This window comes from Schistocerca cancellata, chromosome 1 (assembly GCF_023864275.1).
Source record: "Schistocerca cancellata isolate TAMUIC-IGC-003103 chromosome 1, iqSchCanc2.1, whole genome shotgun sequence".
Lineage (NCBI taxonomy): Eukaryota > Metazoa > Arthropoda > Insecta > Orthoptera > Acrididae > Schistocerca > Schistocerca cancellata.
The window spans coordinates 1281595694-1281623196 of NC_064626.1; the positions used below are offsets into that span (position 1 = coordinate 1281595694).

The 27503-nt window shown below is 44.4% G+C and overlaps 1 protein-coding gene across 3 annotated transcripts in view; it reads right to left on the reverse strand.

The window, feature by feature from the left end:
• LOC126095093 (EF-hand calcium-binding domain-containing protein 4A-like) overlaps nucleotides 1–27503 on the reverse strand; it is an 850382-nt gene that overhangs the window by 47834 nt on the left and 775045 nt on the right. The window lies entirely within an intron of this gene.

Here is a 27503-nt window from a genome sequence, read left to right on the forward strand (position 1 = left end):
ATGATGCCACGCCCACTGCAGTCGTAACCGAAAATGTCGTCGAGTTAAAATGGGAATACACAGCAGAGGTCTGCTGCGGGGATCTGTGATCAACAACGTGCTCTGAACGCTGCGCTCCAGAACATTTGGGTTTGCACCAGTATTTTTATCCTGTCATCAAAAATTCCACATATTGCCGCCTATACTGCTTTACAGAGCAGGCAAAACTCTTAAATTTCGCGTTTTCTGATGAGGTGTAGACGTCGATCACATTGTCACCGATTCGTGGTTTTACAGTCCTACAACTATTTTCCATAGATGCTAACTGCAGTAGCATGCGGACAGCTTCACAGTTTCCGAGATGCTCGTTTCCAGGTGCCAGGCTCGCAAAGCTTCTCTTCGTGAAAGTCGCATGCCGTGTCGTCGATTGAATTGTTATCCGATCGCATCTACGTCGCGTTCACACTTTCCTCAACATGTCACGTGCCTGCAACACCAGCAACCAGTCTCGCGATGGGGGATTGTAATATTTTAGGTAAGTATTGTCTGTAAAGTCTCACACTGGAGGTATGATTTAAAATACGCCTTATTAAGTACACGATGCATTTAGAAGCCTGTGCGTCCATCATCAGGTGTAATTTGTCTTAATACATGCTTTATTTCTTCTCTTGTATGAGGTGAAATGCATATTCCTGTCACAAAAAGTTTTGTTGCTAGAAAAGGTTTATTGTTCGAAAAATCACTCAATGCACAACATATGTTGGAAACGAAACATGTCATCAACAGTCTAGAGAACAATTTGGTAGTACCAAGTAACGAAGCCCCTAAATCTGTTAGAACAACTGGAGATATACCTTCACAAAATCCGAAAACCAGAATCTGTATTAAATGAATAAACAGATTTCGCAAGCCACAGTTATTTCAGTAATTTTAAAGGCCTATTCCAAAGTCGTTTCCTGCATATGTCAGTAGTTTAATAGTTATATCTGTAGCACTACGAATAAATTCATCTTTGACAACACCATGTACAAAAACATCTGTGAACTGTTTACAAACACGTATCTGTAAATACACTCCTGGAAATGGAAAAAAGAACACATTGACACCGGTGTGTGAGACCCACCATACTTGCTCCAGACACTGCGAGAGGGCTGTACAAGCAATGATCACACGCACGGCACAGCGGACACACCAGGAACCGCGGTGTTGGCCGTCGAATGGCGCCAGCTGCGCAGCATTTGTGCACCGCCGCCGTCAGTGTCAGCCAGTTTGCCGTGGCATACGGAGCTCCATCGCAGTCTTTAACACTGGTAGCATGCCGCGACAGCGTGGACGTGAACCGTATGTGCAGTTGACGGACTTTGAGCGAGGGCGTATAGTGGGCATGCGGGAGGTGTAGTGGGACGCGAAATTGAAGCGTCACCCATCCACCAGTGTCAGCCCAGTTTGCAGGTGACTATAAGTTTAATTTAGTTTGTTTGTATATTTTTCTTATTATTGGTAATAGATGTGAATTATCTAAAAGTTTTGTATTTTTTTATGTGTTTCATGTACGGAGAGGGCGGCGCAACGAACGGAGACAGCATCTTCGTTGCCGCGACCAGAGAGGAAATTGCTGGCCGCTATACGTCGCGGGTCGACAGCCGAGGAGCAACAGAAGATCCTGGAACCGAGTTGTTGCGTCGTGCTTCTAAAAATTAAAAATGAATTTGTATACTATTTTTGTACAACAATGACGTCATATAGAGCTTAATCTTGTTGAAAAGTCAGTCCTGTCGTATCAACGTTCAGGTTCAGAACGTCTGTATGTAGGAAGTTAATAAAATAATGGATATTACTAAAGTTGAAACACGTGTTCTGAGGATTTATTTATAGAGAATTATGTCAACTGATTAATAATATATTTGACAAGATTATTGGATTTTGACAGTGGTCATCGCAACTTTGAATCTAAAAGGTTTAGTCAATGTGTGATTCTGATATCGATTAAGTCAAGATAAAGTGTGTCAATGTAAGTTCTGAGGAGAAACAAACGAAATTTAAATTGAAAAAAGTTTACGCAAACCAATTGGCCCGGGTGATGTAATTCTTTGCATACGACTCGACTGATGTTTTACAGTTTCGTTCAAGAACCATTCTGTGACAATTTAAAAAGAATATAAATCATTTTGTAGTGGGTTGTAACTGACGTAGGTGACGAAGTCTGCACATGGTCATATGTCGAAAGAAAATCATTTATAAACAAACCTATACGTCGTTAAACTACACCGTGGCGACCTTAGAAACAGGACTTGTGTGCAACTAAGGCATACAGGTACGAAATTGAAACATCAAGAGTCCTTCGGAGGTCAACGCGAGTTTTCGTGGAGCTTTCACCAGCCAGCGGCGACTTCGCGGGTGTGGGCATCTGACGGAGCGCAGCCGAGCAGTACGGTCACGCAGTTATTCCACGAGAAGGCGCATCTGTTGGGCAGCAGCTGAACGCTGCAAACCCCGACAACCCTTTTTCTCCCTAAACTAACAGGCCCAGTACGTCAGCTGCGGGGCGTTCCTCCGGCTGGTATTAGAGGTGTTGCTGAGGGCTTCGCCTGTCTACGGCGGTGCCGGGCCTGGTTGCAGCCAGTGACGTCTCCGGTGTTCGACTCAGCGTCCTGCCGGTTGCGGAAGCGGGGTCGCAGCATCTCAGCGGCTGCATCGACGGCTGTTATATCTGCAGCCCATAGCAGCACACTGATCACCGAGAACTACAAACTACAATATTAGTGTCCGGTAAGTTTGTTTCAAGTTGGAAGTGCAGTGTTGTACATAGGGAGTGTGCTTTACAGGATTGTTGATTACAAGTCTGCGTGTGTAACTAGTTAATATCTTACAATAATGTCGGGAAGTGAAATGTCAGACGAAGAGCAGTCTATGTCCGATAGGAGCATGAGATCCCTTTTTAGGGCGATTGCTAAATTAAAACAGTCTAACGAAGAATCCACTGCTAGATTGAAAGAGGAACTAAAACAGGAATTAAAACAGTCTAACGAAGAATCTATGGCTAGATTAAAACAGTCTAACGAAGAATCTATGGCTAGATTAAAACAGTCTAACGAGGAATCTACTGCTAGATTTAAAGAGGAACTAAAACAGGAGTTAAAACAGTCTAACGAGGAATCTACTGCTAGACTTAAAGGGGAGCTAACAAAATCTACGGACAGGTTACAGGAATATCTTAATGAAACCAGCCGAGAATTAAGTGATAAAATAGAGTCTTCTAAAGTTGAAATGCAGGAAAAACTAGTAGGACTTAGTAATAAGATTGCTGATAATTGTAAAAGGTTAGAAGAACATATCCAGGAATCACGAGAGGAAAAAGCTCGTATGCGAAACGATATTACTGACTTAACCGAGAGACTAGATAGTGTCAATATCTTAGTTGTAAATGAAATACAGAAAAATAACGATATGTTACGAGATGAATTTTCTATGCAAACGGAAACTGTTCGTAGAGAATTATTGGGATCTATTAAAGAGGTCTCTACCAAACCTGTAGAGATTTCTTCAATAGATAATGTAGAATTAGAGACATTAACTCATCAAGTAGAAAAGGACCATACCGAAATCGAAAACATGAAATTTTTAATTACTGAAATATGCAGTAACCTTGAGACTTGCAAAGATAATAACATTGACAAAGGTACAGAGCGTTCACATCGTGAACACAGTGAAGAATCGATATTAGCTAATCGCGTTTCCAATACAGAAATACGAATACAGGAAATTACTAAGCGGTTATCGGAATTAGATAATAACGAAAACCTTTCAGATAGCAGAGGTAATAACATAATCAGAGACAACAGTCGCATCGAATTTGCTAGCTCGGACGACAACAATATGAATAAAGAAATCACGGCAAGCCAATCCGATGCAACTCCGTCTCCGCAATCTAAACAAAATCCGACTATTTCTCTCGCAGAATGTCTGGATGATATAACGACAAATTCAAATGTGGCAAGTCGATTTCCTGTATTCAAACCAGGAGGCGAACTTCACCCTATAATCTTTATAAAAGCTTTTGAAACATCATTATCTCCCAAATGGAGTAATGAAAAACGCATTCAATTTGTAATAGGACATTTAGAAGCAGAAGCTGCGGAATGGGCAGTACTGCATAGAACTGAATTTAGGGACTGGGATGATTTCGTTAAGCAGTTTAAACAACATAATTGGTCAAGAGGAAAACAACAACACTTAACTTTAGAGTTGCTAGACCCTCCTCCATATTCTAAACGGTGGAGAGGTTATAGGAATTACTTCGAATGGCATTTAAACCGTGCTAAATTAATGGGAGACCCAATGATTGAAAGTCATCTAGTACGAGTCCTAATTAGTGGATTACCGTATTATGTAAAGGAAAGAAAAATGTTATTCTACGAATTATAGGTGAGCCTTTACTAGCTGCTCTACCTTGGCCACCAGCAAATGAGATCCAACAATGCATCCCAGACGAAAAAGTTTGCGAACAGATTATTAAAAATGCCGAACGGAGAATTAAAATTTATAATCAACATGCTATAGAACCCTCATTTCAGGTAGGAGATCTTGTGCTAGTACGATCTCATCCTAAAAGTTCTAAGATCGGTAAGGAATGTAGAAAATTCTTCTTTATCTTTGAAGGTCCATATGTTGTACATAAGATTGTACATCCCAAAGCGTTACTTCTTATGGAACCTTCATCAGGTGTAATTAAAGGATTATATGGTGTTGACCAAATGAAACCCTTCATTCCTAAATAAGTTAATATTTAGTATATGTTACATACGGAAGAGCGTTCATAGTTTATTCATGTGAAGTTTCCGTGATAGTTATCTAAAAGTTTTGTATTTTTTTTATGTGTTTCATGTACGGAGAGGGCGGCGCAACGAACGGAGACAGCATCTTCGTTGCCGAGAGAAAATTGCTGGCCGCTATACGTCGCGGGTCGACAGCCGAGGAGCAACAGAAGATCCTGGAACCGAGTTGTTGCGTCGTGCTTCTAAAAATTAAAAATAAATTTGTATACTCTTTTTGTACAACAATGACGTCATATAGAGCTTAATCTTGTTGAAAAGTCAGTCCTGTCGTATCAACGTTCAGGTTCAGAACGTCTGTATGTAGGAAGTTAATAAAATAGTGGATATTACTAAAGTTGAAACACGTGTTCTGAGGATTTATTTATGGAGAATTATGTCAACTGATTAATAATATATTTGACAAGATTATTGGATTTTGACAGTGGTCATCGCAACTTTGAATCTAAAAGGTTTAGTCAATGTGTGATTCTGATATCGATTAAGTCAAGATAAAGTGTGTCAATGTAAGTTCTGAGGAGAAACAAACGAAATTTAAATTGAAAAAAGTTTACGCAAACCAATTGGCCCGAGTGATGTAATTCTTTGCATACGACTCGACTGATGTTTTACAGTTTCGTTCAAGAACCATTCTGTGACAATTTAAAAAGAATATAAATCATTTTGTAGTGGGTTGTAACTGACGTAGGTGACGAAGTCTGCACATGGTCATATGTCGAAAGAAAATCATTTATAAACAAACCTATACGTCGTTACACTACAGAGGCCGGGTGGACGTACCGCCGAATTGCTCAACACGTGGGGCGTGAGGTCTCCACAGTACATCGATGTTGTCGCCAGTGGTCGGCGGAAGGTGCACGTGCCCGTCGACCTGGGACCGGACCGCAGCGACGCACGGATGCACGCCAAGACCGTAGGATCCTACGCAGTGCCGTAGGGGACCGCACCGCCACTTCCCAGCAAATTAGGGACACTGTTGCTCCTGGGGTATCGGCGAGGACCATTCGCAACCGTCTCCATGAAGCTGGGTTACGGTCCCGCACACCGTTAGGCCGCCTTCCGCTCACGCCCCAACATCATGCAGCCCGCCTCCAGTGGTGTCGCGACAGGCGTGAATGGAGGGACGAATGGAGACGTGTCGTCTTCAGCGATGAGAGTCGCTTCTGCCTTGGTGCCAATGATGGTCGTATGCGTGTTTGGCGCCGTGCAGGTGAGCGCCACAACCAGGACTGCATACGACCGAGGCACACAGGGCCAACACCCGGCATCATGGTGTGGGGAGCGATCTCCTACACTGGCCGTACACCACTGGTGATCGTCGAGGGGACACTGAATAGTGCACGGTACATCCAAACCGTCATCGAACCCATCGTTCTACCATTCCTAGACCGGAAAGGGAACTTGCTGTTCCAACAGGACGATGCACGTCCGCATGTATCCCGTGCCACCCAACGTGCTCTAGAAGGTGTAAGTCAACTACCCTGGCCAGCAAGATCTCCGGATCTGTCCCCCATTGAGCATGTTTGGGACTGGATGAAGCGTCGTCTCACGCGGTCTGCACGTCCAGCATGAACGCTGGTCCAACTGAGGCGCCAGGTGGAAATGGCATGGCAAGCCGTTCCACAGGACTACATCCAGCATCTCTACGATCGTCTCCATGGGAGAATAGCAGCCTGCATTGCTGCGAAAGGTGGATATACACTGTACTAGTGCCGACATTGTGCATGCTCTGTTGCCTGTGTCTATGTGCCTGTGGTTCTGTCAGTGTGATCATGTGATGTATCTGACCCCAGGAATGTGTCAATAAAGTTTCCCCTTCCTGGGACAATGAATTCACGGTGTTCTTATTTCAATTTCCAGGAGTGTATGTACCTCTTGGATGCAGTGACATGTACGAAAACGACGGAAAAAAGAATGTTTGCTGGCGCTAAAACGTTAAAATCGCTTTTCTTCGATTATGTGGTAAGTTTACAGTGTTCATCTTTTCCACTGTTTTGCACACATTTTCCGCACTTGACTTGGGAAATTCATAACGTAACAATACACCTTTTCGTGACAGGAATATCCATTTCACCTCATTCAAGATAAGAAATAAAGCATGTATTTAGACAAATTACACCCGATGAAGGACCCACCGGGGCCGAAATGCAGCTTGTACACGAAAAGTTGTGACTGAAGGAGTTTTTTAATTCATACCTCCAGTGTATTGCATACAGTCACGTTTGAAGCTGCAAAATATGGATAAAATTAAAATGTTAAGTCTTACACATAGAAGCTGGGATCTGGCCGGCCACTCCAGGCTAAGTCCGAGTCATTCACTTAAGACGCCAATAAAACCAGCCGCCCCTCAGAATTCAAAGTCCAGCCCTCTGTACGATCTGTCAACACTGTAGGATGCCAGATTTTCTGGAAGAAGTCTTGTCTTCCGCTCGAGCATACATTACTGTATCTCCTGGTGATCCAGTGGTAAACGTCGCGCAATACAGACAGACAGTCGCGAGTTCGAGCCCACATTTCGGCTGTCTGACTACGATATCAGCCTGATGGAACCTCAAAGATAATTTGTTTCACTTTCTAACCCACCAGTACCAGCAAAAGCTTCCAGGAATATTTCCACAAAAGAGCTCGTGGCTGGATCAAGAACAGTTTATGCCCGAGAGTTTCATCGCTCAACAGCGGCCATCGGCTGCACACCGCCCGCTCCGTGACATCAGGACATGTGCGACCAGGTAAAGCCGGCCCGGCGAGCCTTGGGCACGCTACGGCTATCGCACTGGTCAGCATAAAATTGTTTATTATTATAGTTCGACTGCCCATGCAAAATAACATCGATAAACAGAGTGAACCAAAGTAGAAACACAACATGCGCAGGTTGCTGTGAGCGTATTCATCAACTGTCATTTTCTTGTTTGAACTTCTAATATTAGTCTTGTAGTTACACATTGGTTGTTGCATACTTGAAACTTACGAACGTTTGATACGCGTTACAAAATACAGTCGCTAGTGTTAATTGGTGAGAAATTACAAACAAAGATTCCACGGCATGTTTTCAATGTAGTGGTAGAAAATACAAGTTTAATTTGTCCTACGTAACTCCAATACGTGTTTACACTGTAATTTCGTCAAGTGCGTACTTACAGGTCGGGGTTGCAATTTTACTGTATTACTGTAAATAATACTACTCAACACAGCTTGGTTCACAGTTAATTTCGGCTGTTTCAGTACCGTTTTTGCACGTGGAATGATTCTTTACCCGCCTCGTTTCGTAAATAATATTTTTACTTCGTATATGGCGGATTAAACATTGCTCACATTATAAACATCTGTCGTGTTTCCCATTACTTTGTACAATCAGACTTAACGAACATAGTCCTCAATTTACCGGCTGATAACGATACAAAAATGACAGCAGTGTCCATTTTAGTGCAATTAATTAATTCTACAGATAAGCACAGTCCCTATACATATCATACCGTGAAGAAAACTGAATAAGATCTAAAAAATACAAATAAAGCGGGCAGAACTAACTGAGCAACTACAAACCGACTCCCGCAAACGAGAAATTTATTCGACTGCGGCGCTACTGAGGTTGTAATGCACGCAAAATATAAAGGAGGGGAGTAAAGACACACTAAAATAAGCTCTACTGAGCTCGTACTATAGCCTAGGATCGCAAGATCCACAATCTCTCAAAACAGAAATAACTTTCCCTACTGTGAATGGACGTATCAACAGTCACTTTTTATTAGAAACTCTCATTACACAAAAGCTACTGCGGAAAATAAATACGCAAATTCGGAAGCACTGATCTAAACTATACGAAGTGTTCTAACACTACTTTTAAACGGAGTCACGTGATATGGTGCTTCTGGCGGCAGGAAGCTACCCGAGAAAGTCGCTTCACACAAAGATATGCACTAAAAGTTACGCAGAAAACATGGGAAGTTAGTAAACACCAATCTACACTAGTGCGAGGCTAATGGATTAATTGTCGGTAGTCTTACCTTATATCTTTTTATACAGGAGATCCATGCACCGGTTCTTCTTGGTACGAAAGTTACCAATAACGTTATCTTTAAATTTCTGATCACTAATAACTTGTCAAATCAGTTTTTTTCTATGACAAATGTGTAGAGAGAATTTAACCTATAATTTGCCAGTGAACTGCGAAGACAATTTTTAATTCTTTTAAGAGCGCAGTCTCTCAGAAGAAGCTCTATTGGCAGGGAAGAATCAATTTGATAAATTTTGTTACTCCTTTACAAATATTTGTCCATTATGTTACGAAGTCTACATGTGGCAAACATTTACGTTTATCAGTGTAAAAGTTTCCTAACTCATTTTCCAGTTGTTCTTTGTTGAATAATGGGTAAGCTGTGACAAGCTCGTTCAGTTTCATTAGTGGGAAATTTGATTTACAATTTCCAAACTTATTCTTATCAAGCAACTCTATAAACTGAATATTCTGAATATCTACAAAACGCATTTTTCACAATGAATTTAAATCCCGGTTTTGTGTCGTTGCTTCTTTCAGGTATGTTTTACAGAACAGCAGAGGCGAAACACAACATCCATATCTTACATCTTTTTTAATCCGATCACTTCGTTCTTGGTCTTGCACTCCTACTGTTCCCTCTTTTTCTCAGAATTTCGAATATCTTGCACCATTTTACACTGTCGAAAACTTTTTCTACGTCGATTAATCATATGAACGTGTTTTAATTTTTGCTAAGGCTCGCAGATCCTCAATTTATGTTCCATTCCTGTGTACGTTATTGGTGTCAGTAACTTCGGCACATGAACTGTTAAGCTTCTTGGCAGTTACCTTCCTTTTACCTATATTTGTATACCTAGCTTTGTATAACTGATCATTTTAGGGATGTCCATTCCTGTTCAACAAACTTGGCTGTTGTGGTATTCATTATTGTAGTATCTATAGCCTGAGAGAACATCAGGCGTACCTTACATTTTTCAGTACTTCCGTATACCACTTCTCTCCTTAGTGATTCTTCCGGACCATTCTCTTAACCCTCAGTTTACTCTTTGTCATTACTAAATAGTGCTGTGAGTCTCTATCTGCTCCTGGGTACGCCTGAAAGTTCATACCTGATTTCGGAATCTCTATCTGACCAAGATGTAATCTAGCTGGTATCATCTAGTGTCTGCAGGCTTTTTTTCATTTGTACTTCCTCCTATTGTGTTTTTAGAATAGTTACTCGCCATTACTACTTATAGCTGAAATTTAGTGCAGAACTTAAGCCTTTCTCCATTCTCATTTTTAACCATCACCTCGAATAAATGAATTTATGTAATTTTTTGTTCGTTTTTACCGTAGAATACCGCTATAAGAGCCAAAATAAAATGGCGCACCTGAATAAGGAAGTGGAAGTGGACTGCGAGGTTTTTAATACTACATTTCGCATATGGTGAATAGCAGCTGCCGTATTATATTACTGTTGAGGACGTCGGATTCCACCGTTGCTTCTCAAAATTCGATATTTGCTTATAAGGAAACGTTTCCGAACAGTTCCTCCAACATTGGAGGACCTGCCGCCACTTGCAGTCGTACCTGTTGTGTAGTAGTGCCGAATTTACTTCAGTTTCCAAGATGCCCTGAAGAAGCTAAGCATGGTCAGTGCTTGGCTGACAGCGTCTGCGCCTACACGCTCCACGTGGAGCAGCCCGCAGTACACGACCGACTAGGCGGCAGCGGTCTTCTAAGGGCATCTGCACCTGCGTCTACGAGGGTTGTTTCGCGAAATAATGATATCACGTTCTGTGGCCTTATGCTAATGTTGTGTACTTACCGGTACTTAAAGACGTTTCCCATAGATTATCTGAACTGTTCTTTCATCGAAATGATGTGGAACGAGTCAGTATATAGAACATTTATATGAGATTGCCGTTAACATGACTGAACACATGATTTTTACTCCTACATATGGTCTTAAAAATCAGTTTTCTTTTTTTCCGGTTAACGATTTTAAAAAAAATTTCGTCCATGGAATAGAAAGAGTTTACCAGGATTTTAGGCTAAATTCAAAATTTTCTTTGCTATCTGTCAAATTTCTCACATTATTGAACAAATGATCAAAAAATTTTGTTGTTGAATATTAAACTCCTATCTGAGTTACTGGCAGCTTTAATATAGGTAACAGTCATTTTTTCACTCAAGTGTTGCAGGTATGGACATCACTACAGTTCTCAAATTGTAATGGCTTCTTTGTGACGAATTTCCTTAGCGAATATATTTATTGCGATGGTGCAGTTAACCATTTAACTATTTAATCCTATTTTTATACAGGTTGTCATGGTCAAGAACGTGGAAAAGCGATCTTAACGTTTGATATATCCTTTGTATAGATCGCGAGGTTATAAAATGATGTGACGAGTTTGGATTCTGCTAGCAATCATCTTTATATCTAAAATCGTCAGAAAAAAATTCTACCTACTTACAACGTATTCAGCATAAAAGGAGAAGAAAGTGAGACACGACACACCATAAAATATCGTTACTAGGCGTAACATGTCATATGTTGTACAATCAAGTCCGTTTACGAGGTTTCACCACGGTTTCTTTATCCACAACCAAGAAATCAATTACAATATGTTGCCTGAAACTAGTACCTTACGTTACATGTCATTACTTAAGCATTGTTGAGAAAGATCGGAACCAACTACAAATACTTTTGAGGAGATTTATTCCACTAACTCTTACACAAGAAGCTGTTGCACACTAACACATGAAGCTGTTGCACACTACACTCACAATCGTTGTAATTTCGGACATGTGCCAGAAGTAAATTTTCACTCTGCAGCGGAGCGAGCGCTGATATGAAACTTCGTGGACGACTAAAACTGTGTGCCGGTCTGAGACTCGAACCCGGGACCTCTGCTTTTCAGTGGCAAGTCCTCTACAAACTGAGCTACCCAAGCATGGCTCACACCCCGTCCTCACAGCTTTACCTCCGCCAGTACCTGGTCTCCTACCTTCCACAAATGGTTCAAATAGCTCTGAGCACTATGCGACTTAACTTCTGAGGTCATCAGTCGCCTAGAACTTAGAACTACTTAAACCTAACTAACCTAAGGACATCACACACGTCCATGCCCGAGGCAGGATTCGAACCTGCGACCGTAGCGGTCGCCCGGTTCCAGACTGTAGCGCCTAGAACCGCTCGGCCACTCCGGCCGGCTTACCTTCCACACTTCACAGAAGTTCTCCTGCGAAACTTGCGAAACTAGCACCTGTGGAAGAAAGGATTTTGCGGAGATATGGTTTAGCTGCAATCCGTGGGATGTTTCCAGAATGCAATTTTCACTCTGCAGCTGCGTGTGTCTGCAGAGTACTTTCCGCGAAAGGTAAAGGTGCCGAGTTTCCTATGTCCGCAGCTCGTGGTCGTGCGGTAGCGTTCTCGCTTCCCACGACCGGGTTCCCGTGTTCGATTCCCGGCGGGGTCAGGGATTTTCTCTGCCTCGTGATGACTGGGTGTTGTGTGATGTCCTTAGGTTAGTTAGGTTTAAGTAGTTCTAAGTTCGAGGGGACTGATGACCATAGCTGTTAAGTCCCATAGTGCTCAGAGCCATTTGAACCATTTGAACCAGCCGAGTTTCGAGTCTCGCACCCTGTGCTTTACCCGCCGTGTTTTGGTTTAGAAGCAAACATCATCCGTTATGCAAAGATATCACTCACTTCCTGACAGAGACCATAAGTAGTTTATGTTATGCACAAAATAGGCGTGGAAGGTGTAAACAAAGTTAATAACAGAATGAATAGTGTACTTAAACGCATGACGTTAATAGTTAAGAGAAAAAAAAATTGTCTTGCCGAGCGGATGGGCCGCGCGGTTTGAGGCGTCACGTAACGGACTGCGCGGGCCCTCACGCCGGAAGTTCGAATCCTCCCTCGGGCATGGGTAACGATAGTAAGATCTAGTTCCCTATGTCCCGCTAGAGATAACTTTGTACTTAATAGATTGTTTTGTTTCATTGTATTCATAACATTGTCATTGAATTTAAACAAACGTATCTTTGGTCGTTAACTTATCTATTCGTTCTATCGGCATAATTGATTTTAATCTTTTCCAGATACTTGACTACAGGCGACAGTCACCAGACCATAGCTTTTTCTTTTCGGTTAGGACGTTCAACAGTCTCAGAAATTGTGAAACAAGTGTGCCAGGCAATATGGACTGTTCTACAGCTCAAGTATTTACCTACTCCTACTACAGAGATGTGGAAGAAATCTGAAGAAGGATTTGTAGAACTTTGGGGGTTTGCGGACTGACTTGGAAGCATTCACGGAAAGGCTATCAGGTTAAAATGCCCGAAGGATAGTGGATCCCAGTTCTTTGTCACAAACATTTCTTTTAGTTAGTTCTCCTGGCGATCGTTGATCCATACTAGCGAGTTTACAGTAGTTGATATTGGAAGTTATGGACGTCACAGTGACAACACTATTTCTGAGAATTCAGCTTTCTATCAACAGTATATCGAGGGCAAAACTATTCTACCTCCAAATCAGGATCGCGTGTATCATACAAAAAGTTGTATTCCCTCACCTCCTCTATAAGTCATTGTCCACGATGCGTGCACTACGAGCTGCAAGACAAAAACCGCCTCGCGCCGCTGCTTCCAGTGTGACCACACAGCAAAAAAATGGTTCAAATGGCTCTGAGCACTATGGGACATCTGTGGTCATCAGTCCCCTAGAACTTAGAACTACTTAAACCTAACTAACCTAAGGACATCACACACATCGATGCCCGAGGCAGGATTCGATCCTGCGACCGCAGCAGCAGCGCGGTTCCGGACTGCGCGCCTAGAACCGCGAGACCACCGCGGCAGGTACCACAGAGCAGTTGAGTGCGCCAACAGAGGCAAGCAGCCGCTCCGGCTTGCGGCGAATCTGTAATCTGTGACAAGCCGGCGGCGGCCGCTGCTGCTGGCCGCATGCCGGTGCGCCTGTGTGACCGGCGCCATACAATAACGAGAGATTCAACAGTGCGGCCTGCCGGCTGCGGTTCAAGGCCACAGGCAGCACGGCCAGGCCGCGTTCTGTCTGGCCAGGCCTTAAGGGGCTCCGGAAAGGCTCAAAATCAAGAAAAGTTCAATTTTTACTTTTTTGCGTTTTCTGAATCTGCAGACTATTACCTTTTAATAGATATATAATTTATTCAATTCCGAAGACTACAACTATTTTTAATTTTTTTTTTTGAAATGTGTTCTACATGGGCGTGACCCACTGTGGCGCTGTTAAACTGCTGTCAAATGGTGTTATTATTAACGTCCGTGTTCATCAGGTACATTTTAGTGATGTGAGATAAAGTATGTGTTGTGGCTAACCTGTGATGGTTCAATATATATCGCTGTCGTTATCTCGAAAATATTCGTAATTAATTCTGTTTCTTGAGTCTCTGTTTTGTTGAAGTATAATAATGAGTAAAAGTAAAGTTGCTGTTGCGACTTTCAATGATGGCAACATTGTAAGGTGCAAGGTATTTCGAAATATGGGAATGAAGATAGGTTCTAACATGGTACGAGCGATGCTTGCTTTAGACAAGGAACGCCTTCGGGCTGCAGACAGGGCTGTAAAGAGTCTAGAAATACAAGCAAGAGTAAACAGGAGGAGGAACAAGAGGAAGTTGGAGGAGGAGTTTGCAGAGGATGAAGATAATCCATCCTATGGACCTGGAATGCACTAAAAAGTTAATCCAATCTTTGTCGCTCGATTCCCAAAACTTCTATTTTCTCATACCAATTACATGTTTTCTAAGGATCTTCCAAACATATTTGTTTCAAACTTTCAGTAAATGTTACACAGTACCTTCTGCATAATTTAACACAGCCTTTTTTCCAAAAAACTGTATATTTTTGAATATATAAATAAAAAATTGCAAAAAAATGTTGTGAATTTTCATTACAATTGAAAAAAAATCATCTTTAATAACTGAACTAAAATTTTGTAAAATCCCTGTGTTACGTTGTAGCCCATATTCCAATAAATAATCTGTAAAAAGTTCAACTTCCTACCTCAAATACTTTGTGAGGAAAGATGTAATTTATAAGCGTTATTTTAACATTGCAAGTATAGGGCGTTCCGGAGCCCCTTAAAGGCGGCCACCGGGAACAGGGAGACCGCGACGGCAGCGCCACTGCCGCACCGCGGCAAGTTTTCTAATTACGGCGCCAGCTCCTGGTTTACGCAGCGAGGTGCGCCCTGCGGAGTTGTAGCGCCGGCGTGCTAATAGCGCCTAAGTACAAAGGGCCTCTAAATATGTCGTTTAAGCGGCTGTCTCTCGTCGTGGAGTGCAGATGTTTTCGCAAGTAAAGGCTGTTCCGTGATGCGGCAAATTGTGGAACCTCCGTAATGAACCAAGTTTGACAGCGAGGCTTCCGGTTACTTGCGGGCGCACTAAATAGATGTCGACTGTCTGCAGTGTTATAGTAGGGATATACTGTCGCCGTTGTGACTACTGCAGGCAGTCGTACATTAAAGACGACAATAAGGTTTTAATTGTAGGGGGATTTTACTCAACCACTTCACTGCAGTCGTAGCGAGGTGTAGAACGAGTAATTATTGTCTATATACAGCGTGTTTTGCTGGCAACTTCCATAGCAAGCACAATAATCGACTGCAAACTTGGGAGTAAAAATCTGAAGTGCATTAAGGACAAAGCTACAGCTAGAAAGTACTTTAAGACGTTTAATATACAGGGTTATTACAAATGATTGAAGCGATTTCACAGCTCTACAATAACTTTATTATTTGAGATATTTTCACAATGCTTTGCACACACATACAAAAACTCAAAAAGTTTTTTTAGGCATTCACAAATGTTCGATATGTGCCCCTTTAGTGATTTGGCACACATCAAGCTGATAATCAAGTTCCTCCCACACTCGGCGCAGCATGTCCCCATCAATGAGTTCGAAAGCATCGTTGATGCGAGCTCGCAGTTCTGGCACGTTTCTTGGTAGAGGAGGTTTAAAGACTGAATCTTTCACATAACCCCACAGAAAGAAATCGCATGGGGTTAAGTCTGGAGAGCGTGGAGGCCATGACATGAATTGCTGATCATGATCTCCACCACGACCGATCCATCGGTTTTCCAATCTCCTGTTTAAGAAGTGCCGAACATCATGATGGAAGTGCGGTGGAGCACCATCCTGTTGAAAGATGAAGTCGGCGCTGTCAGCCTCCAGTTGTGGCATGAGCCAATTTTCCAGTATGTCCAGATACACGTGTCCTGTAACGTTTTTTTCGCAGAAGAAAAAGGGGCCGTAAACTTTAAACCGTGAGATTGCACAAAGCGCGTTAACTTTTGGTGAATTGCGAATTTGCTGCACGAATGCGTGAGGATTCTCTACCGGCCAGATTCGCACATTGTGTCTGTTCACTTCACCATTAAGAAAAAAATGTTGCTTCATCACTGAAAACAAGTTTCGCACTGAACGCATCCTCTTCCATGAGCTGTTGCAACCGCGCCGAAAATTCAAAGCGTTTGACTTTGTCATCGGGTGTCAGGGCTTGTAGCAACTGTAAACGGTAAAGCTTCTGCTTTAGCCTTTTCCGTAAGATTTTCCAAACCGTCGGCTGTGGTACGTTTAGCTCCCTGCTTGCTTCATTCGTCGACTTCCGCGGGCTACGCCTGAAACTTGCCCGCACGCGTTCAACCGTTTCTTCGCTCACTGCAGGCCGACCCGTTGATTTCCCCTTACAGAGGCATCCAGAAGCTTTAAACTGCGCATACCATCGCCGAATAGAGTTAGCAGTTGGTGGATCTTTGTTGAACTTCGTCCTGAAGTGTCGTTGCACTGTTATGACTGACTGATGTGAGTGCATTTCAAGCACGACATACGCTTTCTCGGCTCCTGTCGCCATTTTGTCTCACTGCGCTCTCGAGCGCTCTGGCGGCAGAAACCTGAAGTGCGGCTTCAGCCGAACAAAACTTTATGAGTTTTTCTGCGTATCTGTAGTGTGTCGTGACCATATGTCAATGAATGGAGCCACAGTGAATTTATGAAATCGCTTCAATCATTTGTAATAGCCCTGTATATTTGTTAAATGGATTACAGTCAAAGGACATTTTCGGCTTTGGGAATACGTAGAATGCTTCTAGCGACGAATCTTGGTCATTGTCTAATTTCTTGTATTACGAAAAGCATAGTAAAGAAAACTGAGGATCCATTAGACGACGATTAGTTTGTTTTAGTGAAGATAAAAGCACCAGACAGGACGCGCCGACGTTGTGCCTGATAATGGTAACAATACTGAAGCAAAATCAAGACATAGTCATAGGATTTGTCGGCATAGAAAAGGTTCAACGATGTAGAATGGTGTGAGATGTTCTAAATTCTTAGACAAACGGGTGTAAGTTATACGGGAAGACAGGTAACATACAATATCTATAGGAGCCAAGAAAGATGAATAAGATTGGCAAAGCGCGCAATGATCAGATTAAAAAGGGTGTAAGGGAAAAAAGCAGCCTTTCTCCCCTAAGTTCAGTCCGGATATCGAAGAAGCAATGACGGAAATAAGAGGTAGGTTCAGGGTGAAGGAATATCACCGATAATTAATGTCGCCAACTGATGTACTAAAGAATTACAGGGCATACGGAATGAGTAGTCTAACGAGCACAGAATATGTAAATTTAAGAAAGATAAAAGTGATATGGAGTAGTAGGAATGAGATTAGTGATAAAATTGTCATCGAAATTGGAGACAATGGACTAGAAGGAGTGAAGGAATTCTGCTATCTTGATAGCAAAATGACATATGAAGGACGAAGCAAGGAGAGCAAAAAAACAGACTAGGATAGGTAAACAAATCTGATAGTAGCAAACACTGGCCTGAGGAAAAATTTCTAAGAATAGACGTTTGGAGCACAACATCGTATGGAAGTGAGTTATGGACAGGGAGGGGAGGGGGGAAGGAGATGAAGAGAATCGATGCGTTTGAGTTGTGAAGGAGATACAGAATAATGCTGAACATTAAATGCATTGATAAGAAGTGAGGAGGTTCTCCGCAGAATCGAGGAGTATAGAAATATGTGGAAAACACTGACAAGAAGAAAAGTCTGGATGATAGGACATATGTTAAGACATCTGGCCATTACGTCCGTAGTACCTGAGGGAGCTGTAGAGAATAGAAGCTGTAGATTGGAATATATCCAACAAATAATCGAGGACGCTGTGTGTAAGTCCTACTCTGAGATGAAGTTGTCGCAAGAGGAAGTTGTGATGGACTGCATGACACCAGTCACACGGCTGTAATATTACGTAAGTGTTGGTTACCTGTAAGATAAAATTTTGTGCAATTTACACATGAAGAAGGCATATGCAATATCTGTAGTGAGTGATGGTCTCTGAGTAGTGTTAGCTTAGAAGGCACGTAACACGTGTCGGTTCTTCCATGGCTGTACGCAGAGTACATACACTCCTGGAAATTGAAATAAGAACACCGTGAATTCATTGTCCCAGGAAGGGGAAACTTTATTGACACATTCCTGGGGTCAGATACATCACATGATCACACTGACAGAACCACAGGCACATAGACACAGGCAACAGAGCATGCACAATGTCGGCACTAGTACAGTGTATATCCACCTTTCGCAGCAATGCAGGCTGCTATTCTCCCATGGAGACGATCGTAGAGATGCTGGATGTAGTCCTGTGGAACGGCTTGCCATGCCATTTCCACCTGGCGCCTCAGTTGGAGCAGCGTTCGTGCTGGACGTGCAGACCGCGTGAGACGACGCTTCATCCAGTCCCAAACATGCTCAATGGGCGACAGATCCGGAGATCTTGCTGGCCAGGGTAGTTGTCTTACAGCTTCTAGAGCACGTTGGGTGGCACGGGATACATGCGGACGTGCATTGTCCTGTTGGAACAGCAAGTTCTCTTGCCGGTCTAGGAATAGTAGAACGATGGGTTCGATGACGGTTTGGATGTACCGTGCACTATTCAGTGTCCCCTCGACGATCACCAGTGGTGTACGGCCAGTGTAGGAGATCGCTCCCCACACCATGATGCCGGGTGTTGGCCCTGTGTGCCTCGGTCGTATGCAGTCCTGATTGTGGCGCTCACCTGCACGGCGCCAAACGCGCATACGACCATCATTGGCACCAAGGCAGAAGCGACTCTCATCGCTGAAGACGACACGTCTCCATTCGTCCCTCCATTCACGCCTGTCGCGACACCACTGGAGGCGGGCTGCACGATGTTGGGGCGTGAGCGGAAGACGGCCTAACGGTGTGCGGGACCGTAGCCCAGCTTCATGGAGACGGTTGCGAATGGTCCTCGCCGATACCCCAGGAGCAACAGTGTCCCTAATTTGCTGGGAAGTGGCGGTGCGGTCCCCTACGGCACTGCGTAGGATCCTACGGTCTTGGCGTGCATCCGTGCGTCGCTGCGGTCCGGTCCCAGGTCGACGGGCACGTGCACCTTCCGCCGACCACTGGCGACAACATCGATGTACTGTGGAGACCTCACGCCCCACGTGTTGAGCAATTCGGCGGTACGTCCACCCGGCCTCCCGCATGCCACTATACGCCCTCGCTCAAAGTCCGTCAACTGCACATACGGTTCACGTCCACGCTGTCGCGGCATGCTACCAGTGTTAAAGACTGCGATGGAGCTCCGTATTCCACGGCAAACTGGCTGACACTGACGGCGGCGGTGCACAAATGCTGCGCAGCTAGCGCCATTCGACGGCCAACACCGCGGTTCCTGGTGTGTCCGCTGTGCCGTGGGTGTGATCATTGCTTGTACAGCCCTCTCGCAGTGTCCGGAGCAAGTATGGTGGGTCTGACACACCGGTGTCAATGTGTTCTTTTTTCCATTTCCAGGAGTGTATAATGTACAACATAGTACACATATATAGTAGATCTGCAGAACCAACTACATATGGGTGCACTTGAAACTTCGCTTCAGATTATAACTGTATGCCGGACTGGGATCGAACCTGGGACGTTTGTCTATCGTGGGCAAGTGCTCTACCGACTGTCCTATCCAATTACCAGTCACGACCTGCAACCAGATTAATTCTGTAGCCACCCAATCACCGTGGACGGGTGCTGGCTGTTTCTATGTGACTCGAAGACAAAGGAGCAAGCCAAGCAGCCGAGAAAAGCAAACACCCAACCATTATCGAGCGAGGTGATGCTCTGTTTTGTGACTGCCACGGCGTGGTGCTAACAAATTTTGCTCCTAAGTGGCAGACCGTCACAGAATCACACTGCCGAAATTTCCTGACGAAGTTACTGAAGTCTACCAAGACAAAGCGCTGCAGGAAGATGTCCCAACGGGTGTTTTTGTTCCACAACAACACTCCAGCTCTTTCCGCTCCGTGCACTGTCATACAGGCTGCTGCCTTTTGGCTATCAAATTTTGCCTCTTCGTCTCCTGATCCCAGCGACTTCGACTTCTTCTGGTTTCCTAGGACGAATAAACTGGTGCGTGACAGGCATTTCCAGAATGGCGACGGGGTGGAATCTCTCCTCAGCAGCAAAAACGAACCACTGTGTCCGTCACATCTGTCGTTGGGGAAAATGTGTCGCATTATTATTAACGAGAAAAATACGTTCAGACTGAGCATTGTTATACAAGTTCATACAAGCCTTACAAGTTTCAGTTTTGGCTAAGTTTTCATTCTCTTCGCACACGATGTAATATGGTATTTCTTACATACTTGCCGACATAGAATACCTTTCCACTCTTCTGTATGCTCGTGAAATTTTTTCTTGGCACATATTTTATGTGAAATTCGTATTTTGCCAGTATTGTTGTTACATGCCTCTGGTTCCTACAGTCTTTGGCTCAGTTGTTATCCAGCATGGCTTATGTGTTGTAGAACTCTTGGTTTGTCTCCATCATTTTCCGATCGATTACTTTCTGATATGGTCCTGTTGAAGATATCCATTGTTGTAAACTGATGACTCCAGTGAAATAAGCCTCTTTCATGAGTCGGTATGGCGTGGTTTCTCCCGTTTTGTAGTATCCTTTTCATGAACACTATCTTGTCTTTTTCTGTTCTTTTCCTATCGCCGATCTTAGGGTTTTTTCCACATGCTTCTAATCCATACGTTATAACCCGCACCACTGCCGCTTTTTGTAATGTCATCGCTGGGCTTTTCACAGACTGGTTATGTTCAAGATATTCTACGAGGCTTTTATGCCTGCTGCTGCTCTTTTCTGAATATGCATGCCGAAAGGTGCCGCTGATGCCTCTAATGTAATTTCCAAGTATTTATATTTCCGCCAGCCGGTGTGGCCAAGCGGTTAAAGGCGCTACAGTCTGGAACCGCGTGACCGCTACGGTCGCAGGTTCGAATCCTGCCTCGGGCATGGATGTTTGTGATGTCCTTAGGTTAGTTAGGTTTAACTGGTTCTAAGTTCTATGGGACTAATGACCTCAGCAGTTGAGTCCCATAGTGCTCAGAGCCATTTGAACCACTTTTGCTGATGTTTTTGGTGACCGCATAATTTCACAGGGACTTTGGTCTCCACGATCGCCTGACCTAACACCACCTGACTTTTTCCTCTGGGCTGCAGCGAAAGCAACTGTCAATAAAAACCGTCCAAAATTCACCGATGAATTGGAAACTGCAATATCCACTTTCACTGCTTCTGTCACAGAAGAAATGTTACAGCTTGTGTTTGGAAACATGATTAGACGAATTGAACTGTGTATTCAACAACGGGGGAGGGGAGGGGGGGCAAATTTCAACATGTAGTGTGAAATTTGTAAGTAAAAGTGAATATTCAATAAATTAATAACTTGTATTTCACTGAATTTCAAATCGGTATATTCACTGCCGCAAACGGCACGCGCAGCTAACAGAAATATAGCACTGCGGAGAGACTTTTTGAACACCCCGTATTATCTTTGGTCTTTTTGGCATCGGCGTGAAACAAGAAGAGCCACACACTGTCTTGCTTTGTCTTGTTCGGATAGGACGACATTGCGCGCAATCTACATAATAATGTGTGTTCATATTTTATTATTTGAGCAGTGAGCTCCACTATATGTCTTAAGTATTGCTGTTGTTAATTTTAACTACAACCTGCACCACATATCCCGTTTGCCTGTCCCATCATTTTTAAAATAATTTCAGACGCCGCGCCGGCAGCAAGCTGAACATCGCTGGACGGCGGCAATTGGTAGCCTTTAAGCGGCAATTTCAAATTATTGTAATTATTATCCCGTTCTTTCCACAGGCGACGCTGGAGATAGACGACATTACTTATTTCATTCATGATCTATAGCAAACTAACATTTCCCAAGCACTTAACGATTTATTTAGACGATTTATGTTACTTGCAACAGGACACAGACTTGGCTTGCACTAAGACGTAATTAAATCACACGTAGGTCCTTACGTACTGAAAATGGTGAAATACTTTTTTAGTGTGTATATAGCCTATAATGATTAACTGTTTTAGAGCACGGATTCGTCTAAGTAACTTCAATAATTTTACAGGATCCCGTGCTACATTTTTGTGTCAGTAAAATGTAAGAACGATCCGTGCCTTCGTATATCTTTGCAGTGAAATCAAAATCAAATTAAAAATAAAATATAAATACATTCACAGTCCATTCAACAACACACACATTAAAAGGGTATATATTACACTATTGGCCATTAAAATTGCTACACCAAGACGAAATGCAGATGATAAACGGGTATTCATTGGACAAATATATTATACTAGAACTGACATGTGATTACATTTTCACGCAATTTGGGTGCATAGATCCTGAGAAATCAAGACCCAGAACAACCACCTCTCGCCGTAATAACGGCCTCGATACGCCTGGGCATTGCGTCAAACAGAGCTTGCATGGCGTGTACAAGTACAGCTGCCCACGCAGATTCAACACGATACCACAGTTCATCAAGAGTAGTGACTGGCGTATTGTGACGAGTCAGTTGCTCGGCCACCATTGACCAGACGTTTTCAATTGGTGAGAGATCTGGAGAATGTGCTGGCCAGGGCAGCAGTCGAACATTTTCTGTATTAAGAAAGGCCCGTACAGGACCGGCAACATGCGGTCGTGCATTATCCTGCTGAAATGTAGTGTTTCGCAGGGATCGAATGAAGGGTAGAGCCACGGGTCGTAACACATCTGAAATGTAACGTCCACTGTTCAAAGTGCCGTCAATGCGAACAAGAGGTGACCGAGACGTGTAAGCGATGGCACCCCATACCATCACGCCGGGTGATACTCCTGTATGGCGATGACGAATACACGCTTCCAATGTGAGTTCACCGCGATGTCGCCAAACACGGATGCGAACATCATGATGCTGTAAACAGAACCTGGATTCATCCGAAAAAAATGACGTTTTGCCATTCGTGCACCCAGGTTCGTCGTTGGGCGCTCCTGTCTGTGATGCAGCGTCAAGGGTAACCGCAGCCGTGGTCTCCGAGCTGATAGTCCATGCTGCTGCAAACGTCGTCCAACTGTTCGTGCAGATGGTTGTTGTCTTGCAAAGGCCCCCATCTGTTGCCTCAGGGATCGAGACGTGGCTGCACGATCCGTTACAGCCATGCGGATATGATGCCTGCCATCTCGACTGCTAGTGATACGAGGCCGTTGGGATCCAGCACGGCGTTCCGTATTACCCTCCTGAACCCACCAATTCCATATTCTGCTAACAGTCATTGGATCTCGACCAACGCGAGCAGCAATGTCGCGATACTATAAACCGCAATCGCGATAGGCTACAATCTGACCTTTATCAAAGTTGGAAACGAGATGGTACGCATTTCTCCTCCTTACACGAGGCATCACAACAACGTTTCACCAGGCAACGCCGGTCAACTGCTGTTGGTGTATGAGAAATCGGTTGGCAACATTCCTCATGTCAGCACGTTGTAGGTGTCGCCAATGGCGCCAACCTTGTGTGAATGCTCTGAAAAGCTAATCATTTGCATATCACAGCATCTTCTTCCTGTCGGTTAAATTTCGCGTCCGTAGGACGTCATCTTCGTGGTGTAGCAAGTTTAATGGCCAGTCGAGTATATATCACTGCATGCTCAACAATATAGGGAACGAGTATAGACACAGATTTCCCTCAAGTGCTGTCAGTGCGCCGCTGTACAAACTGTTTCACCCTAACCCCAAACATCAGGGTCACCATTCTTGGATTTAGACGACAATACTCCCTGATACACGTCGGGTGTTTCACGGATACACGTCGGGTGTTTCACGCATTCCGACACCTTGCCTGCTGACTGAAACTGGAGCACGCAGCGAAGCAAGGCTCCAAGGTGACGCGCCTACTGTGCAACAATGGCCATCGGCCTGGAACCAGTCCGGCGCTGGAGTGGCGGTCCCCGTCGGCCCTCCTGGAGCAGTTAACGACGGCGGCCGGGGAAACCTCGGCTGCTTCCGGCTGGCCGGTCCAACACAATGGCTGCCAAACGAGCAGCAAGTGGGCGACCGGAGCGCGCGTTCTGCGGCCGTGCGGCGGCTCCAGCAACTCGGCACACGTCACACGTCTCCACGCAGTCTCGCTGCGAGTTATCACGGGTGAGCAGACAGCAAGGGGGCGCAGCACCTGCTGGTCGGCACAGGCTTTCTGTCGGTAGTCTTGTACTGAAGTACCACAGGGCTGTGCCCGTCTGACTTCTAGGAATGCGCTAGGGGGTTCATGAAGATGGTGGTTTGGTTTGTGTGCGTGTTTTCGTGTAAATGTTTGTTTTGTGTGTGTGTTTGTGTGTTTATAGGTCCCTAAAGTGCCGCGTAAGGGTTAGTTTAGGTCTTTTATGCTGAAGGTCTGGTTGTTCGCAGCCTAAATTTCGAATGAGGAGATGGGGCGATGTTTGTGTCCTCTCATAAAGACACTTAAAGTTGTAAAGGAGTTTTGCTATTTGGGGAGCAAAATAACTGACGATGGTCGAAGTAGACAAGATATAAAATGTAGACTGGCAATGGCACGGAAAGCGTTTCTGAAGAAGAGAAATTTGTTAACATCGAGTATAGATTTAAGTGTCAGGAAGTCATTTCTGAAAGTATTTGTATGGAGTGTAGCCATGTATGGAAGTGAAACATGGACGATAAATAGTTTAGACAAGAAGAGAATAGAAGCTTTCGAAATGTGGTGCTACAGAAAAATGTTGAAGATTAGGTGGGTAGATCACATAACTAATGATGAGGTATTGAATAGAATTGGGGAGAAGAGGAGTACGTGGCACAACTTGACAAAAAGAAGGGACAGGTTAGTAGGACATGTTCTGAGGCATCAAGGGATCACAAATTTAGCATTGCAGGGCAGCGCGGAGGGTAAAAATCGTAGAGGGAGACCAAGAGATGAATACACTAAGCAGATTCAGGAGGATGTGGGTTGCAGTAAGTATTGGGAGACGAAGAAGCTTGCAGAGGATAGAGTAGCATGGAGAGCTGCATCAAAGCAGTCTCAGGACTGAAGACCACAACAACAACAACAACAACATAAAGTTTGGCAGATTTTTCCTTTATTAGGGAATAGATGGTGGCGTGATCTAAGAATTCTCTGATTTGCGTGTCGCGGACGTATCTGTCAGCACCTGTGATTACTCTGAAGGATTTATTTTATAGCCGTTGTAGCCTTGCAAGTGAGGTGTCTGACGCCATTGACCACACTTCCGAGCCATACAAAATGACCGGAAGCATGAGTTGGCGCCAGAGAAGCATTTTGCAATTCGAGGTGAGTCCTTCAGCCTTCAGAAGAGGGTATAGTTGGGACAGGAGCGCGCACCCTTTGTTTGCCGCTTTATTGATGTGTTGTCTCCATGTGAGGCGGTTGTAGATCTGCGTCCGGAGGTAGGTAATGCGCTGGTCAGCTGGCCGCCAAAGCCGCACATGTGTTCCGCTAACTGCAGCCACTATACAGCAACTGCTGCTCCTTGGATGAAATGTCACGTGCGCTCCTTATTATTATTATTATTATTATTATTATTATTATTATGTGTTTGGCCTGCCTGGATAGCCGAGAGCGTTAAACACGCCGCTTCAGGAATTCGGGCAGTGCGCCGGCCCCGGTTCGAATCCGCCGGGCGGATTAACAACGAGGAAAGGTGTGTCGGCCAGCCTGGATGCAGGTTTTAGATGGCTTCCCACATCCGGTCTAGGTGAATTCCGGGCTCATTCCCAAATGCCGCCTCAGTTACACGATTCGCGAACACTTTGAAAAAAAAATTCGGATTCTGTACATGGGTATCACTACAAGCAGACACCTGTGGTACACATATTTTGTCCTGAGATGTGGAATGGTGAAGGGCATCCGGTCACCGCCTTAAATTAACCATGCCTAATTCCGTAGTAACAATGCCAACCCCACTTAGATGCACACAAAGACACTAGAAGAAGAAGAAGCTTATGTATATATGCAGGCAAGCGACGAATTTAAATTTCTGCCTAGGTGTTCAAATGGTTCGAATGGCTCTGAGCACTATGGGACTTAACATCTGAGGTCATAAGTCCCCTAGAACTTAGAACTACTTAAACCAAGGACATCACACACATCCATGCCCGAGGCGGCAGGATTCGAACCAGCGACCGTAGCGGTCGCGCGTTTCCGGACTGAAGCGCCTAGAACCGCTCGGCCACAGCGGCCGGGGACCTAGGTGTTAAGGGGGAGTATCAGAAGGTGGTGAGGCGTGAATGGGAATTTGAATTGAGGAGGGACGCATGCTAGGGTAGTCCGTGCAGTTGTGCAAAGCCACTGTGCCAGGGTGGTGTAGTGGTTAGCGCACCTGCCTGGTGAGCACAGTCCCGGGTTCGAAACCCGGCCTTGGTAGAAATTTTCATTCATCGCTTCAGTCTGCACATATATATCAAAGATATTTGGGACTTGGAAAGGTCTCTGGAACCATATAGTTTCATTTGATTTGAAATCGTTATGCTTTTCTCAGCATGTCCTGTGTAACACCTGAAGTGACTTTCGAAAATAGCCGATCACTTCATTTTGTTTCATGCACTTGCAGGGTCAAATGGCTAACTGAGGACACAAGAAATCTTGTTTGAATTAACAACAGAATTTGATTGTGTGTTGCATGCTATACACTCGCAGTAACTAAAGCATTACGGATTTAGCGGAAAAGATAAACACTGGTACATGAACCTGAGGGCTATGCGATGTCTACCGGCTGCTGTGGTGAACCTCCGGCAATGGCGTCATCTGGATGTAGTATGGAGGGGGAGAGAGGGGGGGGGGGTGTGCATTGCGCTCTACCACCTGTTATCACTTTTTCAGACATTCGTGCTGATGCTGCTCATTTCAGCATTTTCCCAGCTGGCACCACCCGCGTGAGTGCATCACGTTCCAGTTCTGTCACTAACGAAAAACTTCGTGGCAGTGAGAGTTTGCCGGCCGTCGTGGCCGAGCGCTTCTAGGCGCTTCAGTCTGGAACCGCGCGACTGCTACGGTCGTAGGTTCGAATTCTGCCTCGGGCATGGACGTGTGTGATGTCCTTAGGTTAGTCAGGTTTAAGTAGTTCTAAGTTCTAGGAGACTGATGACCTAAGATGTTAAGTCCCATACTGCTCAGAGCCATTTGAACCATTTTGAGAGTGTTTTCGTGTCGCGAATCTCACGAGGCAGACTTGCTGAAAGCTCAGCTACGGAGGTGACGCAGTAATACACTTCGTATCAGGAAAACAGGAAACGGAAGATTGCCCTCCGACGTCTAAGAACGGGCGC